The 15,262-nt window shown below is 53.6% G+C and overlaps 2 long non-coding RNA genes across 2 annotated transcripts; one reads left to right on the top strand and one right to left on the bottom strand.

The window, feature by feature from the left end:
• Nucleotides 1-901: 901 nt before the first annotated feature.
• Nucleotides 902-4,342, bottom strand: LOC139012735 (uncharacterized). The gene is made up of 3 exons (XR_011471892.1): nt 4,233-4,342; nt 3,128-3,230; nt 902-1,563 (listed from the first exon to the last, which is right to left on the bottom strand). It is a non-coding gene; the product is annotated as an uncharacterized lncRNA (long non-coding RNA).
• Nucleotides 4,030-8,834, top strand: LOC139012734 (uncharacterized). Its single transcript, XR_011471891.1, has 3 exons — nt 4,030-4,111; nt 4,190-4,316; nt 8,431-8,834. It is a non-coding gene; the product is annotated as an uncharacterized lncRNA (long non-coding RNA).
• Nucleotides 8,835-15,262: the final 6,428 nt, after the last annotated feature.

The following is a 15,262-nucleotide window of genomic DNA, read 5'->3' as shown; positions in this document are numbered from 1 at the left end:
GACAGATGTTCGTGTATATGTTCACTTAGAAAATGAGTGGCTTTGAAATAAAAATCAGCAGCAAGGTGCCATCACAAAACGACAAGACAAAAATACAGTTCAATACATGGTTTGGGTAGAACATCTAATATAATCCCCCCCCCCCAAAAAAAAAATCTGAATATTTTCTAATATCTGAAAAGAGGAAGATGTTTAAGCTGGCTAGAAGAAGAAAATGGTCCAACAAGATCAAAGGAGTAGACCAGGGGTCCTCAAACTACGGCCCGCGGGCCACATGCAAATACAAATATTGTATTTGTTCCCGTTTTGTTTTTTTACTTCAAAATAAGATATGTGCAGTGTGCAGAGGAATTTGTTCATAGTTTCTTTTTTAACTATAGTCCGGCCCTCCAACAGACTGAGGGACAGTGAACTGGCCCCTGTTTAAAAAGTTTGAGGACCCCTGACGTAGACTAATAGATTTAACCACATTGAAAAAAGTTCTATAGTTAATAGAAAAATGTAAAAGGCAAAAAATAAATTAGGAAAACATGGACCACTTTGCCTGGTGTGACCTCAGGCAGGTCCCTGAGCTCCCTGTCCTTCCCGCATTTCCCCCCTGACGGAGCCACCATCGCTCCTGCCTGGCGGTGGGTGGTGACTCGCTGAGTTGGTACACGGAGAGCTCTTAGCACAGTAACCAGCAAGGAGAAAGCGCGCAATAGCTACTTCCCTTCTATATTGATGTTCAGACACAACAGGGTAAGCATAACCAGTTAATAACGATAGTGAAAATTCAACCTCACTAATAACAAAGGAAAAGGAAAAGACATTTTTATTTTTACCGCTGTAGTCGGTAAAGGCCGTTAAAATGACCATAGATCATTGTTTTCTAACTGCGATCTCCACGCAGACACTGTGCTGGGCAACCGAGGGCTCTGTGCCATGTTGCGGGGAAGAAGACCACACATGTGGTCAGCCCGAGTCTTGCAGAGGCTCTGTGCCGCCCTCATGAGGGTGTCGCTATCAAAACGGAAAGCGGCCGGCGCTGCCTCCGAGTGGGGATGGGCAGCCTGGAGCGCGTGGGGGGCAGAAGGGGTCAGCCGCTGTGCCAAACAGCGCGGGTCCTCGAGGCATGACACACGGACCTGCCGGGGGCCCAGCAGCCCTCGGCTGCGTCAGCCAAGCAGTTGGAAGCCCAGCCCGGAAGACACGTTTCACACTCGTGTTCACAGCAACACCAGTCACAGGAGCCAGGGGTGGACGTGACCCCCGTGTCCGAGACAGTTGACTGGATAAGCAGGATGCGGCTCAGTGCCCATGCAACGTGGCTCGGCCTCCAGGACAGGATTCTACCACCTGCTGCACGCGGACGGGGCTGGGGCACCAGCTGGGTGCAATAAGCCGGACACAGAAGACAGCGCAGAGAGGCCATTAGAGGAGGTGCCGGTTCAGACCGGAGCAAGCGGCATGGGCCCAGGGAGGGCGCTGCTGCTGGCGGGACAGCGCGGTTCCGGCTCCGCGGTGGGAAGCTCAGAGCGGCTGCGCAGCGGGTGGCCGCGCTGTTGAACGCTCCGTTTTTCGCTGTGTGTATTTTAACACATTTTTTAAATTTTTAAGGTTTTGTCTTTATATTTGAAATTTATTTTTATTAATATGAACTCATAAAGAATGATCTGTTTTACAAACTCAGATTGACAGCTGCTGGCTGAACAGGAACTGCGCATCCCTCCCCGACTGGGAGCCCTCCCCGGGCCCAGGCGCCCATCCAGGGGGTTCGCAGCCTGGCCTGTCGCCAGGGGCCTATGGGGGACCGCAGTGCTTGTCTGCATCTAGTTCTCCATCCCAACGCCCAGCCTGCCCAGCTCCAGAGGGGCGTGTGGTGCGGGCAGCGCGGGGTGGGCCGCAGGAAGAGCTCTGCCGCCGCCCAGGAAGGAGCCTCGGCCGCCAGGGACTCTAGGGCGGGGGCTGGCGGACCAGTGCCCGGCGTCCCTGCCCACCAGCCATGTCTTCCATCCAAATCCCAGCCCCAGTCCCAGGCGAGTGTCCCCAGCCTACCGGCCACCCTAGTGTCGGTCCAGATCCCATGCTGCCCCTGGCACTGCCTCCTGGGACGGCTTCTCATAGCGGTGAAATCTCTGGCATGTCACCCGTGTGCTCGCTGCGCTGGAGTGTCACAGGTGTGCTCGTTGCTCTGGAGTGTCACCCATGTGCTCCCTGAGCTGGAGTGTCACAGGTGTGCTCACTTGCTCTGGAGTGTCACCCATGTGCTCGCTGCTCTGGAGTGTCACCGGTGTGCTCGCTGCTCTGGAGTGTCACCCGTGTGCTCGCTGCGCTGGAGTGTCACAGGTGTGCTCGCTGTGCTGGAGTGTCACCGTGTGCTCGCTGCTCTGGAGTGTCACCCGTGTGCTCAATGCTCTGAGTGTCACCCATGTGCTCGCTGCGCTGGAGTGTCACCCGTGTGCTCGCTGCTCTGGAGTGTCACCCGTGTGCTCAATGCTCTGAGTGTCACAGGTGTGCTCGCTGCTCTGGAGTGTCACCCCTGTGCTCACTGCTTTCTGCATGGCTGTTTGGCACTGCAGGACCTGGCAGGCAGGGGAGCATCGTCCCCTGTGCAGCTCGGCCCGAGGCTGCCCCTCCTTTCCCCACAGAGCCTGGTCCCGCAGTGGATGCCGCTGTTGCAGGCATCTGTACTGTTCATTTATTCCTCACAATCAACAATGCTTTAAGGGGCTTCTGTCTTCCCCGCGGGCTGACCGCGGCCACACACCTGGGCACCGGGTGTTCGCTGGGGCCTTGGTCCCAGGCCTCTCCTGGGGTTTGTATCTCGTGCTTATGGATAAACCCAGGACTAGAAAGCTCCTGGAACCGCCTCGCTCACCCTCATTCCCGCCCCACGCAGAGCCGGTCACTGAATGAATGAGCCCCCACCAGGAGGACCGTTCAGGGAACGTGTTGGAGAAACAGCACAGGCCGCGGGCCTTCCCTTCCTCGCCCCCTCGCCTACCTGCTCTCACCGCCTCCCTCTTGTTCCCGGGAGGGTCCTCACACAGGGGAGAGGCAGCAGGCAGGAGGGGTCAGAAGGCCCTGCCTTGGAATCTTAAAGTTAAGAAAGGGGTCTCCTGTCCTGGTGGTGAGCAAACCGTACCAAAATGTAGCTGTCACTCGGGACAGGCAGCGGAGATGGGCATCTTCTGGGCATCGTTAATTATTTAACACTCTTGGGTTTTGTAGAATGGCAGCCTTCCTTCCTTTAAAAAAGAGAGAGAGAGAAAGAACGCACTCAGCTCTGCCATCTGGTGGCCAAACTAGACACGTGCGACTACACTGTCAGCAGGGCCGCAGGGCTCAGAAAGTGTGACTGCATCTCCCCCACCCCCTCCCCATTATCCACTAGGATATACGCTGGGTGCACCTGCAGCCTGGGCTTTGAAGCTGATGGTGTCGGGATTCCTGCAGGGAAAACAGGAAGCTTGGCATTGAGGAGCGGGCACTGGTTGTAACAGTAGAAAAACGGACGCGTTAGGGGAGGTCCCTGCTCCTGGCCAGCTGTCTAACATTCCTGGGAGGTAGAGCGACAGCAGGCCGGCCATTGCCAAGCAGGAATCAGAACCCAACACCTGAAAAAGGACAAAAGAGGAAGCGTAGCTGCTCTAGATGTGTTCACACCTCCCGGTCTGAAGGGTAATCATGTCAGAATAAAAAAAGAAAAGAAGAGAAAAGAAAAGAAAAGAAAAGAAAAGAAAAGAAAATTAACAAAGAGCATCACCAAGTCACTGCCAGCGATCCCCGAGGAGCCCAGAGGCGGGGTGCTGGGGGCCAGAGGGGGCGTAGCTCTGACTTCCTAACATGGAAAAGGTGAATGTTGGAAAGTACAAGTCTGTGGCCTTGACAATGACCTTAAGCAAAAATCCCCAAATGAGATACAAAGGGTGTGTCCCCAGGGACTGGTCTGCTGCTGGCCCTCCTGCCTCCGGGGTGCAGTGGCTGCTCTGCCCGCGGCCGCGCACCCACCCTCAGGCGGAAGGGGGGGCAGAGCAGAGGCGCACCCACTGGCTCTCCTTCCTTTTGACCAGGAAGCAGCTGAACTTGTGAAACCCCACCCGTCAGCCTCTGCTGAGAACTCTGGCAGGTAGTCCATGGCCACCCTAGGTGCCGGGCGGGGGGGGGGGGGGGGGGTGAGGTGTTCAGCACATTGACTCACGGGCAGACGGAGGGGCCCCTGTGGAGGAGAAGAGGATGAGGGAGCTGACCTGGTGATCAGCTCCGCCTGCAGGTCCGTCAAGGTCCCCGGCCAATGCGAGATGGATGAGCCTGAGAAGGGACGTTCCCAGCAGGTGAGGAGATGAGGGGGGTGACGCTCCCGAGGGGCCGCACCTGCCTGCTGCTCCTGCGGGTGCGGGCCTGAGGCTGGGGGAGGGGCCACACCTGCCTGCTGCTCCTGCGGGTGCGGGCCTGAGGCTGGGGGAGGGGCCGCACCTGCCTGCTGCTCCTGCGGGTGCGGGCCTGAGGCTGGCGGAGGGGCCACACCTGCCTGCTGCTCCTGCGGGTGCGGGCCTGAGGCTGGCGGAGGGGCTGGCTTGTTCCTCGTGCCGCAGACCACTCCATGGTAACGAAGAAGAACTCCCGCAGTTTCCTAAGCCCAAGCCTGGGTCCTTGCCACCACCCTCTACGTTTGCTAACAGGCTCAACAGCCCCTTGGAGATCCACAGAGTGTCTGAGGGGCCACCAGTGTCCAGGCAGGAGGGCAGGAAGGGGCAGGAGGGGACAGGAGGGGGCAGGAGGGGACAGGAGGGGGCAGGAGGGGGGCAGGAGGGGCAGGAAGGGGCAGGAGGGGGCAGGAGGGAACAGGAGGGGACAGGAGGGGCAGGAGGGGGCAGGAGGGGACAGGAGGGGGCAGGAGGGGGCAGGAGGGGGCAGGAGGGGGGCAGGAGGGGCAGGAAGGGGCAGGAGGGGACAGGAGGGGACAGGAGGGGACAGGAGGGGCAGGAGGGGGCAGGAGGGGACAGGAGGGGGCAGGAGGGGGGCAGGAGGGGCAGGAAGGGGCAGGAGGGGGCAGGAGGGGGCAGGAGGGGACAGGAGGGGCAGGAGGGGGCAGGAGGGGACAGGAGGGGGCAGGAGGGGGCAGGAGGGGGCAGGAGGGGGGCAGGAGGGGCAGGAAGGGGCAGGAGGGGACAGGAGGGGACAGGAGGGGACAGGAGGGGCAGGAGGGGGCAGGAGGGGACAGGAGGGGGCAGGAGGGGGGCAGGAGGGGCAGGAAGGGGCAGGAGGGGGCAGGAGGGGGCAGGAGGGGACAGGAGGGGCAGGAGGGGGGCAGGAGGGGCAGGAAGGGGCAGGAGGGGGCAGGAGGGGGCAGGAGGGGACAGGAGGGGCAGGAGGGGACAGGAGGGGACAGGAGGGGGCAGGAGGGGGGCAGGAGGGGCAGGAAGGGGCAGGAGGGGACAGGAGGGGACAGGAGGGGACAGGAGGGGGCAGGAGGGGACAGGAGGGGGCAGGAGGGGGCAGGAGGGGACAGGAGGGGGCAGGAGGGGGCAGGAGGGGGCAGGAGGGGGGCAGGAGGGGCAGGAAGGGGCAGGAGGGGACAGGAGGGGACAGGAGGGGCAGGAGGGGGCAGGAGGGGACAGGAGGGGGCAGGAGGGGGCAGGAGGGAGCAGGAGGGGGCAGGAGGGGGCAGGAGGGGCAGGAGGGGGCAGAAGGGGGCAGGAAGGGGCAGGAGGGGACAGGAGGGGACAGGAGGGGGCAGGAAGGGGCAGGAGGGGACAGGAGGGGACAGGAGCGGACAGGAGGGTCAGGGGGGCAGGGGGGGCAAAAGGGGCAGTGGCCAGGGCTCACCTCCCTCATGGTTTGCTTCTTTATAAGATTTAATTTGATAAAAGAGCTAAATGTCATTTTTTAAAACTACATCCTGTAACTATTCTCTCCTTTCGTTACCCGGTGGCATTTTAAGGTAGGCGGGTTGTCTCGCACACTCCTGGTCCTCCGAGCGGGAAGCCTGGCCAGTCCGCACGGGGCTCCGGAACGGCCACCCCGTGGGCGGCAGCACCGGGCGGTGTGGCTGACGCCGGCGGGACACAGGGAGGATGAGGTCAGACACTCAGGGTGACGCGAAGGAGCGCCCACGTGTGGACGTTCCCGGACCCTGGCCCGGCGTCACCGCAAGCTGCTCACGGGTGTCGGTCCCAGCAACTGCCTGGCTCAGCTTCCTCTCCTCCTCCGTCCTCCATGCCTGGGGGCTTAGGGGGGGGGGGGGGCGCCTTTCAGGCGAGAGCGAGAAAGCTCCCCGCCTCCCTCAGGAGCAGCGGCAGGGCCCTTGTTTGCTTTATTAATTGCGTGTGTGTGTGTGTCTGTGTGTGTGTCTCTGTGTGTGTCTGTGTGTGTGTCTCTGTGTGTCTGTCTGTGTGTCTGTCTGTGTGTCTGTGTGTGTGTCTGTGTGTGTCTGTCTGTGTGTCTGTGTGTGTGTCTGTCTGTGTGTGTGTCTGTGTGTGTCTGTGTGTCTGTCTGTGTGTGTGTGTCTGTGTGTGTCTGTGTGTCTGTCTGTGTGTGTGTGTCTGTGTGTGTCTGTCTGTGTGTCTGTGTGTATGTGTGTCTGTGTGTCTGTGTGTGTGTCTGTCTGTGTGTCTGTGTGTGTGTCTGTCTGTGTGTCTGTCTGTGTGTGTCTGTGTGTGTGTCTGTCTGTGTGTCTGTGTGTGTGTCTGTGTGTGTGTCTGTGTGTGTCTGTGTGTGTCTGTCTGTGTGTCTGTGTATGTGTGTGTCTGTGTGTGTGTCTGTCTCTGTGTGTGTCTCTGTGTGTGTCTGTGTGTGTCTGTGTGTGTGTGTGTCTGTGTGTGTCTGTGTGTGTGTGCTTTTATGGATTTGGGGGAGAGAGGAAGGGAGAGGGAGAGATAGAAACATCCATGAGAGAGATTGGCTGCTGCCTGCACACCCCCTACTAGGGATTGTGCACACAACCTGGGCGTGTGCCGACAGGGAATCGAACCCACAACCTCTTAGGGCAGTGGTTCTCAACCTTCCTAATGCCACGACCCTTTACTACAGCTCCTCATGCTGTGGTGACCCCCAACCATAAAATTATTTTCGTTGCTACTTCATAGCTGTAATGTTGCTACTGTTATGAATCGTAATGTAAATATCTGATATGCAGGATGTATTTTCATTGTTACAAATTGAACATAATGAAAGCATAGTGATTCATCACAAAAACAATATGTAATTATATATGTGTTTTCCGATGGTCTTAGGTGACCCCTGTGGAAGGGTCGTTCGACCCCCAGGTTGAGAACCGCTGCCTTAGAACATGGGATAAGCTCAGTCAGCTGAGCCCCTGGCGGCCCCCTTGTTTGCGTTTTTAAGGCTCCAGTTCGCGGTGAATTGAACAGGAGGGCACTTCCTCCTGCACAGGCGGCCACGGGCGGACAGCGTGGCAGCAAACGGCACCTTTGGTGCGAATTAGAGACAGGGCCTCTGGCAGGCAGCCAGGCCCCAGGGCGGGTCATGTTTTTGTATCCGTTCAGCTGCCCTATGTCTTTTGATTGGAGCATTTAATCCATTTTCTTTTAATGTTATTGTTGCTAGGTACTTGTTTCTTGCCATTTTAATTCTGTGTGCCTTGGTTTCTCTCTATTTCTTCTTCTCATTACAGCAGTCCTTTTAGTACTTCTTGTCGTGCTGATTTGGTGGTGATGTTTCCTTTAGGTTTTTTTGTTTTTTGGTTTTGTTTTGTTTTGTCAGAGAAGCTCTTTATCTCCCCGTCTATTTTGAATGATAGCCTTGCTTGTTGTAGTAATCTTGGTTTCAGATCCTTGCTTTTCATTACCTTTAACACTTCATGCCGTTCGTCGGCCTGCTGCTCACTCCGGGCTTTTACAGGTAGTTGAGGAGTGGAAGACACTTGCAGGCAAATCCTTGCTGGCCACTCAGAACCGCAGGACACAGGGGTGTCCCGCTAACAGGCCCCTGCCGGAAGCCTTCTTGTTTATCACAGTTCATTCCAATTTGGCTAAGTAGGGCCACATCCTAAGTAAGCAGGTTTCTCTGTCTGAATCTCTTGGGCAGGAAGTGTGTGTGTGTGTGTGTGTGTGTGTGTGTGAAAGACCCTTTCTGATTCTTGTTTCTTAATAAACAGCTTAATATCAATATCCCAAAATGGAGCTGCAGGGTGGCAGGATTTTGGTCCCTTTGCAGTAGGATAGAAAGAAGTTAGGGAAAACGCCTAACAAGTAAAATGAGAAAGTAGTGTGGTAGGAGTTAGACAGATATGAGCAGCGCAAGGACAACGGCCCAAGTACAGAAGGTCGCCAGGGTGGAAAGTCCCAGGCACCTAGCAACCAGCAAAACTGGGGGGAAAGGACCTTGCCCTCAAGGTGACCTTCCTCCCCCAGCATGTCCCTGCACCCCCTGACCTTTCTCCCATAGAGGTCACATCACAGAGGCCTCACATCACAGAGGCCTCAGGTGTATTTCAGCTCCAGGCCCAGAAAAGCAGAAAAACCAGACAAACGACACCAAGGCCGACATCAGGACCAGCTGCATTGACAGATGACTCACTGCCCTGGCGCCGACCAATCAGTGGAGATCACCACCCTGAAATGACACACCTGGAAAGCTGGTGAATGTTCTATTAACATCCTCCCCCTGGGACTTCCCCTAAAGTCCCAGCCTTAAAGCCCTTAGGGCAGAGGACCCAGCGCACTCTCCCTGCTGGGAGCACCCCCATGCCGCCCCCCTCCCCCCTCCCTCTCTCTTTCTCCTAAGCTTCAAGGGCCCCCTTTGGCCTCTGTAACTTGTTTCCTGAGCCCATTCTTCTACCACTCATTTCTTCCACCTCTGTGATTTTCTAAATAAATGTTCTCTTTTCATTTGAGTCTTGGCTCTGAATTCTTTCTTAGCCGGAACTCGCGTACTGAGATTGCTGAACCCAGGTCTGGTCTGACCCCATCGGTCTAATACGCGGTGCCATTCCCACCGCTGCCAACGGTAGGAGCCAATTTCTCAGGCTGACAGCCGATAGGTAGGTCCTCTCACCAGAGCCCCCACCTCCACATATGACCAAAGGAAAATAGCTTACGGCCAGAAAGCCCTGTGGTGGTCACAGAAGTCAACAACAGAAACTAACTAAAGCCAGATCATCCCAAAATGGAGGGAAAAGTGACCAGAGAGCAACCCCAAAGCTCCTTATACCATCATTACAATGCAAGCTGCTTATACCGTCACCACAAGAGAAGGGGTTGAAGAGAATGAGCACAGGACAATTCTGGAAGGGACCATATTAGGGACAAACCCCTACCCACCGAAGGCAGAGCCAGAACTTGGCGCCATAAAGTTCAAAACCTGGGAACATGGAACACCCAGTGACTGAGTGCCTAGGCAGCTCACTCGCCAGTTGGAACAAGTCCACTTGGACGGCCGTGCACTCTCGCTTCTTTCACAGCCACAGGGGCCCTGTGAGCCTGCGTCGGGGGGTCACTGTGCCAGCCTGTCCTGTGTCCAGGAGCCTGCATCCTCGCCGCTTTCTCTCATTCCACCCGAATAAAACTCACTTTCTTTTTCGCTCCCGTTGGTTCTCTCATTCTTTCCTGTGCAAGTCACAGGCCTGGAGGCCCTGGACCACGCCAGGCAGAGCCAGTCCGTGGAGCCAGTCTGCTGGCACCTTCAGTTCCACGTCTGAAACTTTAAGTAATAAAGCTTCACATTCAGAAGCTAAGTTGGTAGGTTGCCCCATATTTGGTTGATCCAATATTTAGTCCTGAGAATAAGTCAGTTCGGTTAAATCGTTGCGTCTCCTTTCAGGAGGCAGGGATACAGCTGGGCTTCCACGGCAACGCCTGCGCCTGCGTTGTGTGAGGAAGCAGTCGGGTTTTAATGAAAGGTGAGTCTGTGAAAACAAATGAAAGACATAGGTTCATGGTCAGAGCAAATTCTGAGCCGGTCTGAGTCCGTAGGCTGTCCGTCGGTGAAGAAGCTTTCTAGACGTGAGGCTCCGCTTCTTTTGCTGGGAGGAAGGCGGGCAGTGGCCCTCCTGTCGGCAGTGAGTGTGTCTGGTGATGGCTGACTCAGCGCCACTCACTGAGGTGGCGAAGTGTGCTCTGCTGTGGCGATTTCTCACGCTTGTCTTGTCCTTTAGCTGCGATTTATAACTGCAAGTCTCAGAAAAAATGCAGCTTTGGTTCTCAATAATCCCATGTCAAAATGAGGCCAAAAAAATGTTAGAATGGGGAACAAAGCCTAGCGCTCTACCCTCCCCTTTTCTGTCTTGGCCGGAACATCACAGAGGTGACCTTCACTGACCACTTGTTCCCTGTGTCCCCCTCCCCAATTTCTTATAATTGGGAAGAAAAGAAGGGAGAAAAAGAAAGAAGAAAGAAAGAAAGAAAAAGAAAGAAAGAAAGAAAGAAAGAAAGAAAGAAAGAAAGAAAGAAAGAAAGAGAAAGAAACTATTTGGAGAGGAGACAAGGAGAAGTCACATTGGCATCCCCTCCCCCCCCCCCCCCCCCCCCCAGTCAAAAGCTGAAAACCACCCTTTCCCCACCCCTTGCACAAGTTTAAGATAAACCTTCCACCCAGACCCCATCGGCAAGTCTCATTCTCTGAGGTCGCCCACTCTCATTTCTTCAATGTGCACTGTAGCTTTAAAAAACTTACTGTGCTTTGCTAAATCTGTCTGTCATGCTCCTGAATTCTTTCTTTTTGTGTGAGGAGAACCTGGCCCCGGTATTGGGTTGAGGCCTCTCTTGACATCCCTGGGTGACTGCCAGCACAAGGGATGGGAGAAATATAAAACATTAGTTGGAGGGTTGCAGCCAAATATTTAAGAACACTAGAAAAATTCAGGATTTTCTCCAGTTTACAAGTGAAAAAGTATCTTTAAAGACTATTAACTAGAATCTAATATTCATAACTGTGTATTATAATTTCTATTGAAACACAAATTTTCTTCCTAAAATCACACCATTTTCATTAAATACAGTAAAATCAAGACTAAATTTATTGTATAAGTCTAGTTTCAATAAGTTTGGCTCAATTATATTATAAATCCTATATAATAAAACCCTATGCAAATCTACCGAACAGCAGAACAACCTGCGGAACGACTAGTCGCTATGATGTGCACTGACCACCAGGGGGCAGACGCTCAATGCAGAAGCTGCCCCGTGGCGGTGGTGGGAGCCTCTCCTGCCTCCACGGCAGCACTAAGGAACAGCGAGCCAAGCAGTAAGGAGCAGCGAGTAAGCGAGTGGTAAGGAGCCAGGGGTCCTGGAGCCAATCCAGGGGATCCCTCTCACAATCCAGGACTGCTGGCTCCTAACCACTCTCCTGCCTGCCTGCCTGCCTGATCGCCCCTAACCACTTCTGCCTGCCAGCCTGATCACTCCCTAACCGCTCCCCTGCCAGCCTGATTGACGCCTAACTGCTCTCCTGCCGGCCGATTGCCCACATCTGCCCTCTCCTGCCGTGACCTGCCTCCTCCACCGCGACCCACCTCCTCCACGCCAAACAGAGCCACCGGACCCCCAAGCCTCACTGCGCAGAGCAGCCACCAGGCTCCACCTCCACTGTGCACATGGCCACCTTGTGGCAGCCACCTTGTGGCCATATCGCCCATGAGGGTGCGAGGACCACCTAGGCTTTTATTAGTATAGATAAGGAGGTATTACTTGTGCACCTCTAATATAACATAATATAATTTTAGTTTATAATTTCCAAAAGATAAACAGCTAATCCTCAAAGAAATTTCTTTTCTTTTCTTTTCTTTTTTAGGGAAAGCAAAGTGTCATTATGGAAAAGCTCACTGCTGCAGGGAGGGGACCCAAGCAGGTTGCCCGGGAAGCTTCTTTGTCTAGGGGTTAATATGTACCTTGCTAACTTTCCATTGGTTGGTTTAAAAAATTTGGCCATACCAACATTCATACATTTTAAACTTCAGGGTTTCAGCCTATTTCTCCCATCCTGTGAGTTCAGCCTAGGGTCAGGGCCCTTTGTTCTTTGGATTTTACATGGGACAGGGTGTGGCGAGGAACTGGTTTCTGCTCCCGGGTTCAGCTGCAACCCCCCCTTTACATTCCTCTCATAGCCTATCCCTAACTGCCTTGCCACTCCTAACTCCTAACTCCCCCTCCTATTAGGAGTCCCTAACTGCTCTTAGGGAAGAGGGACAGACTGCTCTGAATACTTCCTGCTCCTAAGGGGCATTGTTGATGGCGACAGTCCTTAGGGCTCCATTGGAAGTGGGAGATCTAGGGGACCACAGAAGATAGGGGCTGTCATTCAGGGTTCCATTTCCATAACCATTTGCAGCTTGATGGATTCATTCCGTAAAATCTCTCGGGGGCCTCCAAAGATGATATCCAAAATTTCTGTTCGGGTCTGAGTTCATCGTCTCACAAAATCGAAGAATGAGTTCATGGACAAAGAGATGAATGAAAGCAAACTTTCATTACAGAAAAGCTCCCTGCTGCAGGGAGGGAACCCAAGCAGGTTGCCCAGAAATTTTTTTTATGTAATCTATATATGTAAAAGGCTAATATGCTAAGTGTCTCTCCTACCATCCGACCAGTCACTATGATGTACACTGACCACAGGGGCAGACGCTCAACACTGAAGCTGTGAGCTGCAGTGACTTGGCAGTGGCAGTTCTCAGGTGACACAGCCAGAAACCAGAGAGGAGGGAGCCTGATTCCTCTCGGGCCACGCAATTCCACCTTTGGCCGTGGGTTGTGTTGTTGCTGGGCACTGTCAGCCCTGAATATGGTTTACTGCAAATTTGCGTTTGCCTTCCACACCCTGTATGACAGCAACTTTGCAGAGTGCCCTCTTGCACTCCAGGACCCCTCAGAGGATGTCGGAGATCTGGTTTCGGCCCAATCCCTGCAGGCCAGGCCAAGGGACCCCACCTGCCGGAGAGACCCCACCCACTCCACAGATGCTGGGAAGGAACCACAAGAGGTTGGCTCCAGGGTGGGTATGGCCTGTCTTGGCCAGCCCTACCCTATCAGCCATCTTCTAATTAATTTCCTTTCAGTGTGCACGAAATTCCATGCACTGGGCACTAGTTTCATTATAATATTGATGAGATGCTCTCTGACCCAGATGCAGCTAGGTCAGAGAGACCCAGAACTTAATTGTTGTTTTTATGCGTTAGACCAGTGGTTGGCAAACGGCGGCTCATGAGCCACATGCGGCTCTTTGGCCCCTTGAGTGTGGCTCTTCCACAAAATATCACATGCAGGCGTGCACATACAGTGTGATTAAAACTTCGTGGCCCATGCGCAGAAGTCGGTTTCCTGCCTGGGCGAGTCTATTTTGAAGAAGTGGCATTAGAAGAAGTAGGAAGTGTCAGTCGGGTGGCGGGAACATGGCACAGGCAGGCCGCAGGATATGACTGGCTACAAGACGAGTGTGGATGGGAGAGTTGGAAGGGGTCGACCTCAGCGAACATACCTCAATCAGGTTGAGGACATTTTTAGCAAAGACCAGTTTAGGAGTACCCTAATTAAGTTAATAACAATGTACCTACCTATATAGTTTAAGTTTAAAAAATTTCGCTCTCAGAAGAAATTTCAGGCAGAAACCAAGATGGCAGCATAGGTAAACACCAGAAATTGCTGCCTCACACAACCACTTCTAAAATACAACTAAAAGACAAAACGGACATCATCCAGAACCACAGGAAGGCTGGCTGAGTGGAAATTCTACAACTAGAAGGAAAGAGAAAAGCACACTGAGACTCAGAGGAGGCGTGGTATGGAAGTAAAGTGCAGAGGTACAGAGGCGCACGTGGAAAGGGCTGGCAACTGAGGACGCGGCTGTCTTTTTCAACTGGGAGGGAGTCTCAAGCTCTGAGCTCCAGTTCTGGGCGAGTCACTGGGGACCCAGACTCATACGGGGAGAAACTGGACTGTCTGGCATCGGGCGGAACTTGAGAGTGGCTTTCTCTCAGAGGTGCTTGCAGCGATTACCGGGACACTGAGACCCGGGGCCTCTTAGGGTAGGACTGAGGATCAGCCATAGCTGCTTGCTCTGCCCTGTTGATCCCCTGAGGCCCCGCCCCACCCAAGCTGTGCACAGAGGCTTTTGCATATGAAAGGCCTGGCCCTTTGCAATCTGAAAATTACCTAACAAACTGCAGCTGGGTCAGAGAGACCCAGAACTTCCAAAAGAAGGCCCAAGGCCCCACAGCAGCTTGCATTGCTTCACAGCTGGGCCTCATCTGGGCATCTCCAAACCCCAAACAAAGAAGAGGAATCTGCAGATCTCTCCATAGCTCCTGCTGGGTAGCCTCAGGCAGAGGCTAAATTAGCACCTCCTTAGAGAGCCAAGAGCCAGTGTACCCAGTGGTCAGAGTGGGACCATCCAGATTACAACTCCTCACATCCATAAGGGACACACTCAGGGGGCAGACTCAGTGAGCACCAAAGCCCCACTGAAGCAAGTCTTGTCCCAGAAGGGTGTCTCCAGCACAGAAGTTCTCCCACTGCAGACACAGCTGATTCTCACAGCCAATTGGCCTGGAGGTCAATTCCTCCCAGTGATACCTACAACAATCAAGGCTTATCTACAACACGACTGTGCACAAAGCCCACAAAGGGGTGCACCAAGAGTGTCCACCTCAGGTAATTGGGAAGGCTGAGCCACTGGGCCCTATAGGACACCTAGCACACAAAGCCACTCTATCAACACAGGGAAGCATAAAAAATGCAGAGACAAAGAAACAGGTCACAAATGACAGAAATGGAGGAAAGCAAACTACAGGATATAGAGTTCAAAACCACACTTATAAGGTTTTTCAAGAATTTTCTAGAAACTGCCGATAAATTTAGTGAGAGCCTCAAGAAATCTAGTGAGATGCTTGAGGATATGAAAAAGGACCAACTAGAAATTAAGCATACACTGACTGAAATAAAGAATATTATACAGAGTTCCAACAGCAGACTAGAGGATTGCAAGAATCAAGTCAAAGATTTGAAATACGAAGAAGCAAAAAACACTCAACCAGAAAAACAAAAAGAAAAAAGAATCCAAAAATATGAAGATAGTGTAAGGAGCCTCTGGGACAACTTCAAGCATACCAACATCCGAATTATGGGGGTGCCAGAAGAAGAGAGAGAGCAAGATGTTGAAAACCTATTGGAAGAAATAATGACAGAAAACTTCCCCCACCTGGTGAAAGAAATAGACTTACAAGTCCAGGAAGCGCAGAGAACCCCAAACAAAAGGAATCCAAAGAGGACCACACCAAGATACATCATAATTAAAATGCCAAGAGCAAAAGACAAAGAGAGAATCTTAA

The sequence above is a fragment of the Myotis yumanensis genome, unplaced genomic scaffold, assembly GCF_028538775.1.
Source record: "Myotis yumanensis isolate MYYU_CA2020_CCGP unplaced genomic scaffold, mMyoYum1.0.hap1 SCAF_6, whole genome shotgun sequence".
NCBI classification, from domain to species: Eukaryota; Metazoa; Chordata; class Mammalia; order Chiroptera; family Vespertilionidae; genus Myotis; species Myotis yumanensis.
The sequence above is the reverse complement of the archived record's forward strand: the minus strand, read 5'-3'. Positions and strand labels throughout refer to the sequence as shown.